General features: G+C 36.7%; 1 long non-coding RNA gene across 2 annotated transcripts in view; it reads left to right on the top strand.

Annotated features, from left to right (window-relative positions):
* Positions 1-18,024, top strand: part of LOC138682323 (uncharacterized) — a 96,408-nt gene that overhangs the window by 36,184 nt on the left and 42,200 nt on the right. The window contains exon 3 of one of the 2 annotated variants that reach the window (XR_011322427.1): positions 11,242-11,272. The exons of the other annotated variant lie outside the window; for it this stretch is intronic. This is a non-coding gene — a long non-coding RNA (uncharacterized lncRNA). The remainder of the gene's footprint in view (positions 1-11,241; positions 11,273-18,024) is intronic. 2 annotated transcript variants of the gene reach the window in all.

Here is an 18,024-nt window from a genome sequence, read left to right as displayed (position 1 = left end):
GGTTATGGCTGTGATTCCTCGTTCCTACTTCATTTTGGGAAGTATTGGAAATAGTTTTCTATCTTCAAGATTGGATTGCTTTTATTCCCAAAAGGCCTCTGCTCTTTGTTTCTTTTCCACACACTTCATTTAATAAAGCTTTTGTTGTGGTTTTGGTTTCCCACCTCTCTCTGTATTATGAGATAAATGAAATAAAGAGTAGATGAACCAGCAGGTGACCACATTGTGGATACACTGTGAATAACAGGGATTTATTACTTAAGCATAAACAAAACATTTGTCTTCCTGAAAATTCATTCAGGCACTGCTCTTGGGAAATTCCACCATTCTAACCTTTATATATCCTGTCATTTGGGAAATTTCAGGTGCTAGATGTTGGAGAACACTATTCGTTTGTTGGTTTGGTTTTTTTAAATGCCTTATACACTGGATTTGGTTCATTTTGAGCCAGATAATCTTCATGGCTCTTTCTATTGTATGTAATTGCTCAATAGGTTTGAATGCATTTAGGCCTGTGAATTTTTAGAGGTTATGTTCCTTTAGAGGCTAATGTTGTGTGAATACTTGATTTTATGGACCCCGGGGGGCTGCAGTCAGGGGATGAACATTTAGGCCAGGATTGAGTGGACAGGAGGAAAAATCAAGATTAGAGGGCTTGAAGGCAGAGCCAGAGACCGAGATACAGGAGCAGGAGGTTCAGCTGCTCAGACAAGCCTTAACAGTAATGCATAGCTTGTCTATACATAGGTCAAAGCAAACCAAAGTGTATGAAATTTCTTTGTATCAATTAAGTATAATGGAATATTTGAAAAAATAATACAGTGTTTGAATTTTTTTATTTCACAAATCCATAGTTCTCAATAGTTCATGTAAAAGTAAACATCTCTTATTTCCCCAAAGTGTAGACAATTACTTTCTGAAAATGCTTACTTTTAAAAGTTGAATGCAATCAGGAGCAAAATTCTGTGAATTTGATCATTTCAAACTATTACTATTTGTTCTGCTTGTGTATCAGTACAGATCAAACCACTGGTTTGGATTTTCTGTACATCAGTGAATATGTCTGGAAGATTTGGCACTTTCATTAAAAGCCTCTTTTTATTAAAGAGGGTGTGGAAAATGTAACAAAGACTGAAAAACATTCGGAGTCTGTGTTTGTGGAACAAATGGAGATTGTGACTTTGAATTAGTGCTTAGAGATAATCTTCTATTAGACCAATAAGTAGAACTGGAAGAAATAGACAAATTCTTCAAGTATGCAAATTCTTCCATTGTAAAATAGGCGAAGCTAGCCACAGGTGAGAACAAATGCTGTAAGTTTAATATTTATCACTTACATCTTCTGAGGAAAAAAGTAGTTGGAAGGTGCTGTGGAATAGAAGACATCTTAGTAGGAAGAAAAGATGATAAGGTATTCTGCCTGGGAAGCATAATACTTGAGGAGCCTGTAAGGACCAACTGCATTAATAGAGTGGGATGATAAAGAGGCTGTCCTTCCTACAAGGAACTGAGGAAGGGCATTAGGCCAGCTTCTTATACTTGGAGGATGGATGCTAAATTCAAGGTCTGTTGAGCTTTCAGTAAGCTGTAGGGAACATCTGTGTTTGTTGATAGACTGATAAGCCAAACAAGATTTGACTTCTTATGCTAGGAAAAAACAACCCTGAAATAAACAACATACAGAACTAAAAAATTCACACACACAAAAAAATGTCAGCGATATGAGTTAGGTTTTATCTCAGTACATATCTCTCAGCCAGCAAAAATAGTACAATCACTACTAACTCAAAAGAGACAAGATTTGCTACTGTTGTAATACAGTCAGGAAGGGCATTTACTTAGACTGAAGCCAGGGTAATTGCCTGTCTCAGTAGAAGAACAGGGCACTACCCAATATGTTGCATTAGCAACATGAAAAATATTAATACAGTGTTACAACCTTTCATTTGTGATCTCTGGTGCCACTTCTGATGAGTGAAGGTTTAAGGCACGAAAACTTTCTGCCAATTCAGCTTTGATCAAGAGATGTTTCTACTGTCTGTATGTATCAGACTTTTGCTATAATTGGCCTTACCAATTTTGTTCACACTTCAACTGTGCAGAATATGTAGCACACCGGTAACAGGCTGTCTTGTGTTGATAACAAGCTTTTTAATAAATCACTCATCCTTTCTATAATAATAAGACTTTCTGCTGTGTTTTCTTCTCAAAAGTAAAGAGAAAAATAATTCTGCCACCTGTATTGTCATTTTCTTGTCTGTCTTATTTTCATTCTTTCATGGCATGACATGGTGCAACATAACAATACGACAGAAAGGAAAACTGCTGGTTTTCTTTAGTTTGCTTTTTACGTGGCACACTACTGTTGTTCCAGAAGTCACAGGACCAAAAAGAGATTCAACAGGAGAACAGGGGAAAAGGGATGAGGGTGTGCAGAGGTGACCAGAAGGAGATAAAGGAGCAAACAAAACAATACTAGGCAAAAAATGGAGGAACAAGCTGTTTAAACGTTAAACACTATTTTCTAATTCTCAAAGATACTTCATCATGTAGCTTTTTTGTTGTAGTAAGGAGCGGGCTGTTGAAAATGTTCAAGATTTAAGTTCCTCCAAGTGATTACCTAAACTTTAAATTTCAGTATTTAAAACACTAATAATGTGTCAGTTAAGGAAGATGTAAGAATATCGACATAGTTTATCCATAGAATGAACACAGCAGAAGTACACATTCCCTACACGAGCATATTGTCACACTAATACTTCAAAATTCCTACACATGAGACATTTTTCCTTTAATTAAACCCAGATTATTTCTTATTGAAATGAATCACAGTCAAACACAGACTTTTGAAATCAATGTGGGGTTTTTCATTCAATTTATTGGGCCTTGGATACAACCCTGAGACACTGGACTGTCTAACAAGCCCGCTTTAAAGACCAATAGGGTACGTAATAGTACTTTTTATAATGTGGACAGCTAGATATCTCCTTTCCCAATATTTAATTTTCACAGAGAATAGAGCTGAGAGGTGTCTGGAGACCAAAGAGATTATCATATCCTCTATATCTAAAATTCGTCATTGGCCATCACAGACATGAAATGTAATCACTTTTGATTATCGATTTTCTGAATTTTCCTTCATGTTGAAATTCAAACTTTATTATTATGCCCTCAACTAGGAAGAAACCCAGATTATTTTCCTCAGAAGTTGAGCCTGTGTTATATGTACAATTCCACAGTGTGTACCCAGGCTTCTGTAGTCAGAAATATGTCCCTACATTCTCAACTCTGTATTTTAATTAAAACTCAAATGTTTTTTTGAAGGAAAAAAATGTACAAAGTTGCATCATATAAGCATCAGAGCATCCAGAGGAGGAAGATTTTGAACGTGGCATTATCTTGAAGCTAAGAACCGTATTTTCAAAGACAGATAGGTAGGCAGTGGGATTTTGAACATCTTACAGGCACATAAATTCAGTAACAGAAGCTTTAAAAAAATCCCCCTAGGCATTATTTACCTGCTTAAAGAGCACTGAAAATCAAGCTTTAGAACATATGGGCCATAGTTATATTCTTTATCTTTCTCTTTTCCTTTCCAGTTACCTTTACCATATCTTAGTAGCTCTGGAATTACACAAAGTATGTGGCTACTACAGTCTTAATCATAATGCTGAACACATCAGTTGAATCTATCGAATTATAGTGCTGACCGGGAATAGAGTCAAATTTCTTCTCATCTAAAGCAACAATCTTCTTCTTTGTACACAGACATTGCTAGCAAGTCCTGCTGAAGCAGCACCTTTCCATTGTTCAGCATGTGTGCACCACACCTTTTACCAAGAGCTGGTCTTGCTTTCCCTCTTCCAAGTATGTCTGTGTCTTTCCCAATTAAAATTTTCATCACTTCCCCCATTAAGATTATGATCAACTTCCTTTCCTCATATTAAAAAGGATGTTAAAGCCTTCTTTAAAATCATTTTATCTCAAATGCAAATAGTCATTTCTTCTTGTCTCACAGGAAGGTTCACGCTCTGAATCTATATAAAAGAATACTGACAACACAAGAGCCTAAATCTGGTGCTGAAGCTGCCTTTGATGACATTGTTTTATTTCTATAGTGCTGCCTTGATTAGATACGGGTGTTATGATGGATCCAACTCCAAAATACATGAAGTGAGTTTGCAGATTTTGCATTATCTCCAACCTCTACTTTTCTGTGTGGAGCACCCTCAAATACCCTGAATTTCCTATTATAACAGTTGAAAGCACCCTTATTCTTCTTAATTATTATTATTTTAGTCCACACACTTACAAAAATGTACTAACATCCAATAACCTTTAGAAGATGTGATCTGCCTCTGTGAGTTAGATAGCTGAATAGTAAGAATTTTTAATTATGAAACCTATAATTCAGTCTGACATCAAATCATACTGGACTGTTGCTCTTTAAGAAATATGCTACATTGGTAACATTATTATTGGATGATAGGAATAAGACTGTAATATTTAGTTAGGTTGCAACAACAAAGCACATTTGGGAATCATTTACTGGAGCTCAAAGAAGATGGATAAAAATCAATATTGCATGTTGCCTACATAGCTATTTCATTCTCCAATTGCCAACAAGCAATAAATTGGTGCTAGAATTAGAATTCTGACATATCATTAATCAGAGGAATAAATATGAAACAGCTTGATGAACCTTGGTATAAGAAACACAATTTCAAATAAAAAGTCATCCCATATGTGTCATTTCTTGCTAGGGCTTTATATAATTCAGCAAATTGTATCATAAATTCTTGCAAAAGGGACACTGGAGCTGTCAACTTAATTTTTTTAAAGGGAAAAGCTCAAAAGATAATATTAGTTCCACATCACAGAGTAATCCTGCCTTTTCTACTCTTATATGGATTTAACTATTGTTTTCAGTAATCAAGGTGTAATCCTATGAGGGTAGGTATGCACCTCATTTGACATTTTAAAGTTACAGTATTTTACATCTCTGTTTCGATCCAGCTGTCCGATCCGTCTTACTTTCTCCTTCCAATCCACATGGCCGTTCTTTTGTTCAGGCAGCTGTAGTCAGCATATTAATAGACTGATATCAGTAATGAATTTGGTTCATTGAAGACAAACAAGAATTTTGCTGTCAACCTCCTCAGAGGCAAGGCTGGACTCATTTGTTGATGGTAGTCACATCTCAGCACAGACACCTTCAGAGTTTGTGCCAACACTTCAACACTTCTTTTTAAAAAGAAAAAGAAAAGAAATTGTCCTTTGACCAGCAGAATTAATGATTTTTTTTTTTTTTTCATTTATGTTGTGTTCTTATTCAGCCCTTTTCCTATGTCTTAGGATTTGCCTTTTTCTATTATCAGTAATGAGCAGCATCATTTCACTCCACAGTCTGATACTGAATGAAAAATGCTGTTACCCACCAAGTACTGTGATAGTGTAGAACTTCCTGGACAAGGGGTTAGTATGTTTTAAGAACAGGGGGACACTTTTGAAGAGTCCTCTCACTTTGATCTTGCTGTAGATCAAGAGTAATGGGCCTAACAACAGAAGCTGCAGTTCAAAATGGCAATGGAAAGCTTTTTCATCTCCTCTGCTACTGGAGGAAAAAACCCTTTCCTCTGTTCCCTTCCTAGGAACCACAGATTTCCACTCACTACAGATCTAGAGTGACTCTGCTCTTCTGCCGTGTTTTGTGGGGAAAAGGGAAGAGAGCACCAGCTGGGGGGGCATGAAATGAAGAGTGCAGTCAAAATCCCCCTGCTTTTCCTCCCTCCAGGTAGGGAGCCTGCCCAGGCAGCACAGCTGAGCTCTGCTAAGTGTAGGAAGGGACAGGGCAGAGGTAGAGGCTTCGAAGAGTGCGACACCGGGCAAGGAAGGACAAAAGATTGTAGGGCATAAGGTTAGTACCATAAGTATCACAGTAACACAGTATCTTCATCCTCAACATTTTCATATTGCTTGTCTTCTGTAGTCACTGGCTACAGTCAGGTGACTGTACAGATATGTGTATGTTGTCACCAGACTTCCGAAATCACATCAGGTCAATGGTATGACATGTTTTTAATTTCCGTACTAGCTGCTGTGGTAGGGCTGGTAATGGAGGGAGGGAGTATTGCAGTCTGTTGTGGGGGTGTGTCTGTTGTCAGGCTTAGCTGGAGTTTTCAGTCCCTTGCAGTGTTTTGATTGTGCCTCTCTTCTGGGTGCCTTTAAGCTCTGCTGTTTGTATGTAAGCATTAATTCTGCCACAGTGCAGTGTTTCGATCTTTGTGTGTTTTTGAAGTAGTCTTATAATTCTTTTACATTCTAAGTTGTTACGTAATTTGGACTAAGTAAATGCACTGTAGGTACTTCTGGCCTGCTTTACAGACACACTGAGCACTTAAAAGATCACACTGCTTTATCAGAAAATTGAGGCATTAAATAAGCAAAAAGTTGTCATAAATTTAAAATAAGTACTTGTAATTGCCTGCATTCCAGGACAACAGATGTACCCAAAATCCCCATATTTAGTCTACCCAAGTGTCGTGGTTTAACCCCAGCCAGCAACTAAGCACCACGCAGCCGCTCACTCACTCCCCCCCCATCCAGTGGGATGGGGGAGAAAATCAGGAAAAGAAGTAAAACTCCTGGGTTGAGATAAGAACGATTTAATAGAACAGAAAAGAAGAGACTAATAATGATAATGATAACACTAATAAAATGACAACAGTAGTAATAAAAGGATTGAAATGTACAAATGATGCACAGGGCAATCGCTCACCACCCGCCGACCGACACCCAGCCAGTCCCCAAGCGGCGAAAACCCTGCCCCCCCCCCCCCCTTCCCAGTTCCTAAACTAGATGGGACGTCACATGGTATGGAATACACTGTTGGCCAGTTTGGGTCAGGTGCCCTGGCTGGGCATGAGAAGCTGAAAAATCCTTGACTCTAGTCTAAACACTACTGAGCAACAACTGAAAACATCAGTGTTATCAACATTCTTCACATACTGAACTCAAAACATAGCACTGTACCAGCTACTAGGAAGACAGCTAACTACATCCCAGATGAAACCAGGACACCAAGAAAGCTGTTCCTTGTTATTTGCTGCAAAGCAACAGGGACAACAGTCTGGGTCAAACTGTAGTACAGATAAATGAACATATTCTAGGCTGCCTGAATGCTCAGTTTAAGTCTGAGTAACTCTGAGGTGTTATAAACATATGTGTGTGCTCCAGAATAATCTGCCCCAAAGTTATGAACTGGTATGTAAATATTTCTTGTAAAGTGTTTTTTAATTAGTAGAGGAATATTCCCATGAAATTAAGTGTCAGAATTAACCTTTTGGCTTGTCTTCAGTAGCCAATTTTCTTATATCTTGTATTTCACAAACTAGGTATGTGCTCACAGACACTTTCAGGGATAAAAGGAGAAGTGTGAGAGCCAGTGAATGCTGTGAATCTTCTCAGTGTATCAGTTTCCAAAACACCTGCATTAATCAGTGTTGAATGGATCTAGTCTGACAAAGGCTGAACTGCTCCGTCTTTCAATTTCATATGATTTAATACAGAAAAACTTTTTCTGGGGAAAAAAAAGCCAACAAACATCTTTTGAAGGTCTAGTCTGTTGATTAAATTTTTGTTAATGACAAAAAGTCAAAGTACTGACAGATTCTGGAAAGTAAAATGTACTAACTATTCAAAAAGCAGGGTTGCCTATTTCAGTAAGAACACAAGGTTTTCACCAACATCTTTTTTCTACTTACAAAAGATCATGTAAGGCTTTGTGATGTTAAGCCTTTAATACATGAGCCACGAAAATAACTCGAATGACTCGAAGCGTGTGACCAACTTTACTTGATCTCTCAAAAAATCTCAAGATGCTGCATCACAAACAGATATGTTTCTAAGACTGTCTCTTCTGCTAACTGCAAAATAAATAAGGTAGCTTGTGTGCAAAAACTTGCTTCACTGGATTACCAATGACTTAAGTTTGGGCTAATTTACTCGACTGAGAAACAAGCTGAATTAATCTTTGTGGATTTTTCATGCATTCAGTGTTAGCATGGTTCAGCTGCTTCTACAGTCTGAAATAGCTCATTCAAAGCTATCTTTATGTTGGTGATCAAAGAATTTCTACAAACAGAAATGTGACAGTTTTACAATATTTCTTTTCCCAGTAAACATTAGCTGCTCTGTTTACAAACTAGGCTTTGTTTGCTTTTATCAACTTTTAAATAAAGTCTGTCAAAATAGCATGTAAGACCACTGGTCTGGGACTCATAGCTGTGAGAATTGATGGGATTTAGCAGAGAAGGACATTGACAAGCTTTTTTTCACCATTAAAGGGCTGAAGGGGAGTAGATATTAATAGTTTATATTTCTAGGAGGGGTAGAAGAGTAAAATTTCACAATAATAACTAATTATTGTTGAAATAAATATGGATAAATCCATACTGCATGAATCTCTTTCAAATGAGGCACACATGTGGAAAGCGTTGTCTAAACTCAAACAAACATACTAGTCTTGACTCCATAATAAAATCTGTCTTAGGCTGATTTTAGAATTTGTTCTAATTGAGTGTTAAATGGCATCTCAGTCTTGATTTGTTCTATTGACTACAGTATGGATATAGCAGTAAACAGGAAGTCCTTACCCATTCTGTATGAGCTTCAGTCCATTTCGGAGTGAAGGAAATGTAGACTTCATTTAATTTTAATAAGAAATGAAACAGCTATAAATACATCATTGCTTAAGCTGAGAAATAGGGTAAGCAATTAGAATCATAGAATAATTTAGGTTGGAAATGGCCTCAGGAGTTTATCTTGTCCAGCCTTCACTCAAAGGAGGCTTAACTAACCTAGATCAGATTGCACAGGGCCTTGCCTGGGTGTTGCTGCAGAAGGGGAGCTGGTTTACATCTTTCATTCTCGCATAAGAGTTGAGAGAATTTAAGAACACAGGCTAAATTTTTAACTGTAAATCAGAAAAAGTTATTTTATTTGAGCCATTTATTACTTTATGCATCTACTTGCAATCAAGAACTAAAACAGTTTGGTAGAATAAAAATAAGTTCAAAACATATTCAAAATGCAAGCAACCTTCGTCAGATGTAGTATTTGCTGGTTTTTTTCCCCTTTTCTATTGGCTTCTCCAATGAGTTTTGCTTTTAAGATTTTTGAGGATTAATCCAGTGTATCTCTCTAGCTTTGCCCTCTGTGATCTCACAGGATAAACTTAGAATTAATTCTTCATACCCTTTCTGATGGAAGAGATAAGCCTTTAGATAAAATGTTATTTCAGTTGCTGTCTTATCCGGATGTTTGAGCTGCCAGTTAAATTGTAAATTAAAGGCTCAAAACTCTGGATTATGGACTCCAGCTTCATTATTAATGAAAAAATATGCCCTTTTCACAGTTTGTCATTTTTAAGTCTTCCAACAAACTCTTAAAAAAATATGGTGAATCTTTTCCACTCTCCTGTTTAAACAAAACAAAGATACAGTGATACAATCCTCCCTTTGGAGGACGAAGCTTCTACCATAAATAATTGATTTGTGCCTATTCTGTCCACTTGAATGACCAGCCTGTGGAAATGCGAAGTTACTTCCGTGAGGCACTTCTTGCTTTGGAATAAAGAAAAGCCTGAATCAGACTTCCCTCATTACACTAGTCTGCCAAGTTTGTGTCCCAAATTTTAATGTGACACAAACTTCTCCATTGTCATTAACCTTTGTATACAGCCTGTCAGTTTTGCCACTTCCATTGAGTCATTTTCCCACTCACACAGTGGGGATTTATCTCAGTCATGTCTTCATACTTTTAAATTAAGTCAATTAAATGACCAATAGACCATACTATTTTGAAACTATCTATTTTATTGGGCCTCCCTGTAAGGACAACCATTCTTTATAGAATGCTACATACACCTACAGTTCTGTTTTATGTAAAATCTTTGTGCAATTACATTTTAGATATTAAGAGGGAAATCTCACAAGAGAAGTAACTTGTAAGATCCATGAGATGTTGGTTGGTTCAGATACACGCTCTAGCTCTTTTTGTGGTGTTATTATTTCTGGCTGTAGCATATATAAGTGAAAAAGTTTATGGAAATGAAGATATGTATTGAAATGACAAAAAAAAAAGCTAACTTTCTGCAGTTTTCAATCTTTCTTACTTTGTCCTGATTGACTTAACCTCACTTCCACCATGGCATATGTACAAGTGCAGATAAAACAGAAAATCAATGTATACCTGCAAGGATTTTCATAGACATTATAGCCATAAAATTCCAAGCCTTAATTATAAAATAAGAGCATCCCAGAGAAGTAACAGAAGTAACAGATGCTCTGATGTACTGCAGTGTGCATATTGTCATTTGAGTGTACTAGGATATCATATATTAAGGTAAAGCAGTTGTTTCATAGTTGGATGTTGTATGAATATGTACGTGACTGGGAACTCATGCACATATACAGATGTCATCCTGTGATGTAGTCACCAGTCTTAACAACTATGGTGCCTTGTTTGAAAGTCCAGCTGATAATATTTATCATCTTGATAGTTTTTCTGCTCAGTACAAGCATGATTCATAGGCAGACCAATTCAGTGGGGTTATAAAGTGATCAGCCAAAAAAATGGGAATTTTAACAACTCAGTGATAAGTGTGTATCTGCTTATTTTATCTCTTTCCAAACGGTTAGTTCTTCAACCTCTGTTCCAGTTTCTCTTTAAAAGCAGTACTCCCCTGAGGCAGACTGCACGCTGGCCTTCTGTGAGGGGCCAAATCTTTCTCCCTGCAGTTCACTCAAGTTGGACTATCATGTCAGCTGCAGCCTTCAGCCTCTGAAATTAGCACTGCTACATGTTGTTTAGATACTGTGGTGCATCCCACAGGTATCTGCATTTTTTATATATTTGTATGTTAACTGACCTTGCAAATCTCTCAGGGTTGTCACTATTTGCTTGAAGAATGCTGCATAGGGGAGCTAGGTTCACTTACAGATTGGAACTGTACTTAGTAAAGTGTTTTAGGGCACTTCGGAATGGAAAGCATTATAAGTACGTACATTATTAATGACAGCATAAGTACTTTGTAATAGCGTTTATGGCATATTGACGAACATAACATGAACTACATTATCAGTAAAGAATATAAGACTGACAGGATAAAAACAAAAAGAAAATAAACCTCAGTTATCACACACACCCTTTTACAAACTTTCTCTGTTTTCCGTTATACAGCACATAACCACCTTGAGCCAAAGGGACTGTGGTGGGAAAGGCTGAAGATCCTTTATTCATTGTACAGGACAAAAAGAGACAGAGATGTTGCCTCTTGTATACAGAAGATGAGTATGCTGAAAGTGATTGCAGAAATGCATCTTGAAAATGAGGCTCTGTTTTCAGAAACAGTCTGAGTAAAAAAAAATACGAGGAGGACTTTATCTTTTTTGGAAAGTAGTAATAGTTCATATGTGGTGAGGAGACCTATTTTCACTTCTTAAATATTACAAGTTCAGTGTCTGTATTAATTATTTCTCCATGCTCCATTTTAAAACCAGTCAAAAACATTTATCTACCTTCCTAAAGCTCCAAAGCATGCTGTGGTTTTTTAAACATTGCTTATTTATTTTAGAGGGTTTTCATCTTCAATAGTCATTGAATATAAAATAACTAGCAGAATATGTTATACCCTTCTAAATGGAAGCATAAATTATTCTGTTGGTGCTAGACACAAACTTAGTAGAGCCAAAGCTATCCTCTGAACACTTGTTGAATACATATACACTTGTTCAGTGGTTGCTGCCAGAGTGTGACCCCTCAGACACTGCTGTAGGTTCCAACCCTTGTGTTTTGCTTCTCCCAGGTTTCTCTCTTTCCCCTGGTTTTAATAAAAGACTATCTCAAGTTGTCAAGTTGTCCATGCAACTGAGTTGCATGTGATTTGCAAACTCTTCAGGTTCTTTTGACCTGTGTTGATCAATATTTCCTTCTTCTGGCATCTGCTTAAATGATAACTCTGATAGGCTACCATACTTCCTACTTGCATACTAATCCTTCCTTAAATTTTATTCTCTCTATTTCTTGGTATTAAATGCAGATGAATAGATTCAAGGAGGAAAAACTATTTTTTATTGTGGTCTCACACCTCCAGATAATAAGCCACTCCAATGTGATCCATCCTTTTGACTATCATAGCTTACAAAACAACATAAAATGATCCTGAGAGAGGATTCTAATTTTTGTCCATGGTTTAATGTCAGATGGAGTCCCAATTCTGTTATGGAGGTAACCATAAGATTATCTTTAGAATGTCTCTGATGTTTAGAAAAGATCCTAAGTTATTCAGTGTTCTCAGAATTATAACCAAATACTTTGATCAGAAGATGAAGGGCTAGTGAGAAGAAGGGAAGTGCAAATTGTTGAATATTTTTCATTACACTGCTCCTAATGTTCTTGAGTTTCCACAAAAATAAATCCTTTCTATGTAAAAGCAACTTGAATGAATAGCAAGAGTCTTTACAAGACACAGCAAGCAGTGTCCACACTGGTTTGGGGGGTTTTTTTCCTTCATTTTAAGATTTTATGTCATGTACAGCAGACAGCAGCTTTCAACATTTTTTTTGTCATCTCGGTTTTCTGGTTTTGTTCCAGTAGCTGTAATTTACACAACAAGGGGGATATCTTATTTATGTCATTCGCCACCAGGATAGAAGGAAAATTTGTTATCAGAATGCTTCTAACAGTGAGATGCCTTGGGTTTGTTGCCAGAGGTCTTTGTCAAAGATGCTCTTTTTCTTTTAAAGTAAAAATAGATAGGATAACTAAATAAGATGGCAGTATATGTCCCTAGGGGAAGTGTGAGTTGCTTCAGAATGAACAAAACTAATATACTTAAGACCACATCGTGCAAGTTCTTCTTTCTGCTCTATTAAAATTGCTGCATTTTGATTAGAAAGAAAATAATGATTTAGGTAGGACGGGAAAAGCTGATTAATTAATCCTCTCTGTTGTTATTGTTGTTGTCAGAACTCTAAGTCTGCTTGTTAGAAATTCAAAATTTGATCACAGGAACCTGTCCTTTCATCTGAAAAATGTAGTCCATAAGATTGTTACATGGGATTCTGTTCACATTGTGTCTTTAAAAAGCTAATGTGTTACTCTTTTATTAACCACTAACTTGTCCAACTCATTCATTCAGTCCAGGAGGATTGTATGGGAGAGTAACTGCTTGTCACTGTAGTAAAGGTAACTGTCTAGTTTTTAAAGACTAATTAGATGGGGTTTTTTAAGTGTCTTACTCCATCAAATATTTAGTTTCTTAAAAGGCTTTGGCTTCATAGTACAACATTTTGTTATAGTCTGAGGATCAACTTAAGAAATGATATCATTGATTCAGCTATAATATCAGTCAGATGACTGACATACCTTTGCTGGCAAAAAAAGTAGAGACTCAAACATAAGTATAAATTCAGAAGTTACCTGAAATAAAGAACAAGAACTTCCTTTTTTGATATGTCCATTTAGGGAATATATAGCAGTAAAGCCTATTTCTGAGAGTGCTTTTTTCAACATACGATGCTATGGAAGAGACTTGAGCAAGAAAAGATGAAATCCCAGCTTTCATGCAATCACTCTCATCTACTCTTTCCCCCTCCCCAAGTCAAGTCATCTTGTTTCTGCAATAACAGTGTTCTGTAGAGAGCTATACAAATATCATTGTTTATCTATAGTGAGTTTTTTTGTTGTCTCTCTATAAACAGATGCAAGTAACTGTAAGTACTACAGGAAGAATGACAAGTCATTGGGAAAACAGTTTAAACAGACTGAACTGTATGTACCCCATCTAGGAAATATGATGCCATAAGCCATACTGCGCAACTCATTCACTTATTTCATTTGATTAAGAGCTGCGTTGTGACTGTCCATCCCACTGCCATGCTATAAACATGGTTTTGGCAGAGATGCTGGGTGAACAAGAAGGAGCAGTTCCCAAAACTGGAGTCCCCTGTCATGTTGTCAGTCTTCTCAAGGAGGAGGTATCTACTTCCTACTCCAATTAATTGGAAATTTGACCCCATTTGATTAAGTATGCTGGCGAAAACTGTAAAGAAAATTCATTAAAAAAAAGCCAACACACCACACTGACTACAGAAGTTTCATAAAGGAGGGGGAAATCCAACCCCAGCAATCAAATTCAATTAATAATATGATATAAATCATTTCCCATCCCCCTGCAGGTAGCCAGGCTGATGCTTACAGCATATTTGGATCCGCTTCAATCATATAGCTGACAGATTATTTTTCCTCTTCTAGAATGTTTCCCCAAATGGGCAGAAGGTGGAGTAAACATTGTCATTAGAGGCACAGGAGTCAAAGGGTGAGCTCACAGCCCTATGCCAGCCCAGCACTCCTGCCCGCTCCTTTTCAAGAACCCAAGAGTCCTATGCAGGACTGGCAGGCTGATAAGGCACTGATGCATGTTTTATTCCTCTATTACTTAGGCAAAACCATAACAGCTACGTGCATGGAGAGAGAGACAGACCTTTAAATAAGCATGCAAAAAGGAGATCTGTTGCCTTCTTGCTTAAATGTGAAGTTTAAGAAAAGACAAATGTTGTTATTTGTGTCTAGTTGTATACACTTCAAATGCTTTTAAATATTCTTTGAAGCTAGTTTTGCAGATCTGTAAAAATATCTTTGCTATCGATCAGAAAATCTTTTTGCTTCTCTGTAGAAAATGTGGGTGAAAAATATAACAATCATTTTAATCTAAAATAAGTATTAAAACCCTTTCCTTCAAAGGAAAATGGTAAGCAATTTCTGTTTTAATTTTAGCATGAGAAAATTAAAACTTGCACTTCAGGAGTAAAATGACTTTAGAATGAACTTTGGACAAAATCAATTTAAAGACTTCTAATGACTCAGATAGGTTTTGGACCAAGCCTGAAAAAGATAAATTATGAACCTACCTTCTTCTTCTCTCTCCAGGAACTCAGGAGATCTTATCATCAGAGTGTAAATCTCAAAGGAACAGCTTGCTGCTGCTTTTATTTATCACCTCCCAAAGTTCATTGTAGTTCTTGGGGGAATCAGTTTAATTACGACAGTAAATACTGTTCTAAATTTTTTCACTCCATGATGAAAAAGTATACAGCCATAATTACAGTCTGTGCATAGCATGCTTTGTCTCTGATTTACTTGTTTGCCAAAAAGCCATTTTCGTGTGCTAATATTGCAGCAGTAATAGTGTCACATGACCTACTTAAATAGCAAGTGTTTAGCACATAGGTGAAGTTATTGCAGAGCATGCATTCTAAATAAACTCTTTGCAATAATTATAATGATAAAAAAAAAATGAAATCTAGGTAACAAGAATGAGGTTTTCAAATGTCACCCATCTGCACTGGTGAGGATTCACTATTTACGTCCTCCTCATCAGGGTGACACTTTCATTACACAGAGATGGCAGGAAGGGGTGGAGAGAAGGGATGTAAGATATATGACTTCTACAGTCCCTATCTCTTTAAACAAAGTAGTCTGAAGGTGTCCCCCCCCTTCATTTAACACATTTCATTGGAAAAACAAAGGCACTTTTTTTTTCCCCTTCTTTTTATTGCAGTGACACATTGCTTGCAGGGATGGCTTAAGCACTCAGCCGGAAGGCTTTGAATCCAGTTACTTAGAAATATGGAGAAAGGCAACAGAGTTCTGGGCGATTGCATGGTGGGTGGCTCTTGGTAGGAGTAGAAAGAGGGCTGCGAGTCACATTTTTAGAACATAAGGAGATTCCAGCAGAGGTGGGCAGGCTGCTTTTATTCTGACTTCAATAACATTAGGGAAAAACTGAACTTCACTCTTAATTGAAGATCCCCTTTCTGCAGGAGTTAAAAAAGAGCTTACCAGGCTGGTGTGAATAAATGATTGTCTAACTGTCAAATACCACAGACCACCTGGATTTCGTTGCTGCCAGGTCATCCAAAAGTGCCAGCTCTCTATAAAAGAATCAATCCTGTGAAAGCACTAGATGTCTGTTAACAGATTTTTTTTCTTTCTCAAATGGGATTGGTTTTCTGTTGGTGTAAGAAGAGTTTCCTCATGGATCACCAGCTATCATACTGATAAAATTAAAGCTGAACTAATTCACAGAAAGGAAAGGAAATACAGCAGCACATGAAGATAAGGGGTTTTCGAATTAAAGCCCAGATCCAATCATCTTATGAACCAAAATACATTATCTTAAGCAGTAGCTAATGAACTGGCAATCACATACAGGATGAAATCTTGGCACCATCCCATCAAATCTCTGATGTGTATCCGAGAGGGAGGCAAGAGAAGACACTTTTTTCCTTAACAAATCATAAGGGTCATTTAATCTGCTGCTCCTTACAGAACATACTAGTTGTTATATATATAAACAAATATTTATATGAATATATTTTGGTCCCTTAGTTGAGGTGTAAATTAAATTCTGCTGTGGGTTAACACTTTGAAAGTTTCTTGGTGTGAGGTTTCCAAGTTTCACACTGACAGCAGGTCTATAGTTATGGTGCACAATATATAACACAGATTATTGTAATTACCTTGTAATCATTGTTGAAAACACATCATGAAAACAAGTTAGTTATAGTTGTATTTTTTTTTAGTTACAAAAGACTTCCTTTCCCTCAGGAAACGCAGAAGTATATATCTTTTACAAGAAAGAAAAAGTGGAAGAGATAAAATAGCAATTCCATGTGTTACCTCTGCATCATCCTTTGTCAAATAAATATTGTCATTTTTAGAAAACTGCTAAATCAAATCCCATTTCAAGTCAAATATTTTGACATATTCAAGTATATTTATATGGAAGTCCTTGCATATAAGTTTTGTAAATATGTTGCATGTTTAGATTGAACTGATTAGATGTTTTAGATTTGGAGAAATATTTAACTGCCTGTCACAGTGTGTAGGGCTAAAACTATGAGTTACTTAGGATCAGATTTCAGCAGAGAGAAATAGTGTCTTTAAGTGTATATGTTGTTTCATTAATTATGATTTAAACATTTTGGTTTGAAAACATTTCTATTCTGAATTTTCCAATGAAATTTTTAAAATGATGTCTCTTTTTATTGCTTAAGATTGACATAATTTTTTACTGGTATGTCCTAAAATAGAACAGTGAAAGAAAAAATGTGTAAGTTTCAGCCACTATCTTTAAGATTGGCAACCAAAATAGATTTGTTTGTTTTTTTTTTTTTTTAAATTTGGTTCTGGATCAGAACATCTCATTTGAAAGTATTAGAAATATGGATCTGATTAATGCCCATCTATTGTAAGCTGTAGATCTAGATAGCTGTAATTACATATTTTTTACTTTTTCTGATTTCAATCACAGTACAGGCAGTTATAGGAGGACGTGATGATTATCATGTTATTTATGCTCAAATGAGGGGCAGGAGTTACAATGGTCCCTTGAGAGATCCTGATCTCATTTTCCTGCTGGATAAAATTCCTGTTCTACTGCATGAGCAATACTGAGATTCACGGAGTCAACAGAACTTCGCTACCGCAGGGTATTCAGATCAACTTTCCCTTTTGGTTAATCCCTTAGGCAGAAAGCATGTCACTTCCAACATCTAGTGAGACAGACTGCTTTATAATCAAGCTATGTGCATCAAGCTAGAGCTCTACAGCCTTAGACCCTGAATTAAAAATGAGGCTGACAGAGCACGGGTATGTTTTAGGGAGTTTAAGAACCATACATTGATATGTTCTTAAGATAAATGAAAGAAGCATACCTCTGACTTTGACTTTCTCACCTGAGGGCACCGTCATCAAGAGCCTACAACAGAAGTATTATTTCAAAGTTCCTTGCAGAGTATGAGGAAATAAATTCGTATAACATAATTAGAGGCTGATCTTGTCACAATGCAAGTTCAGATTCTGCTTCTGGTGCATTTCTTCACCTAGCTCATATGTCCTAAACAAATGCTTCTCTATCTTTTGATACTTCCTGATTACCTAAAAATGCTCTCCTTTTTC

This window comes from Haliaeetus albicilla, chromosome 27 (genome assembly GCF_947461875.1).
Source record: "Haliaeetus albicilla chromosome 27, bHalAlb1.1, whole genome shotgun sequence".
NCBI lineage: Eukaryota > Metazoa > Chordata > Aves > Accipitriformes > Accipitridae > Haliaeetus > Haliaeetus albicilla.
This window is presented reverse-complemented; position numbering and strand designations above follow the sequence as displayed.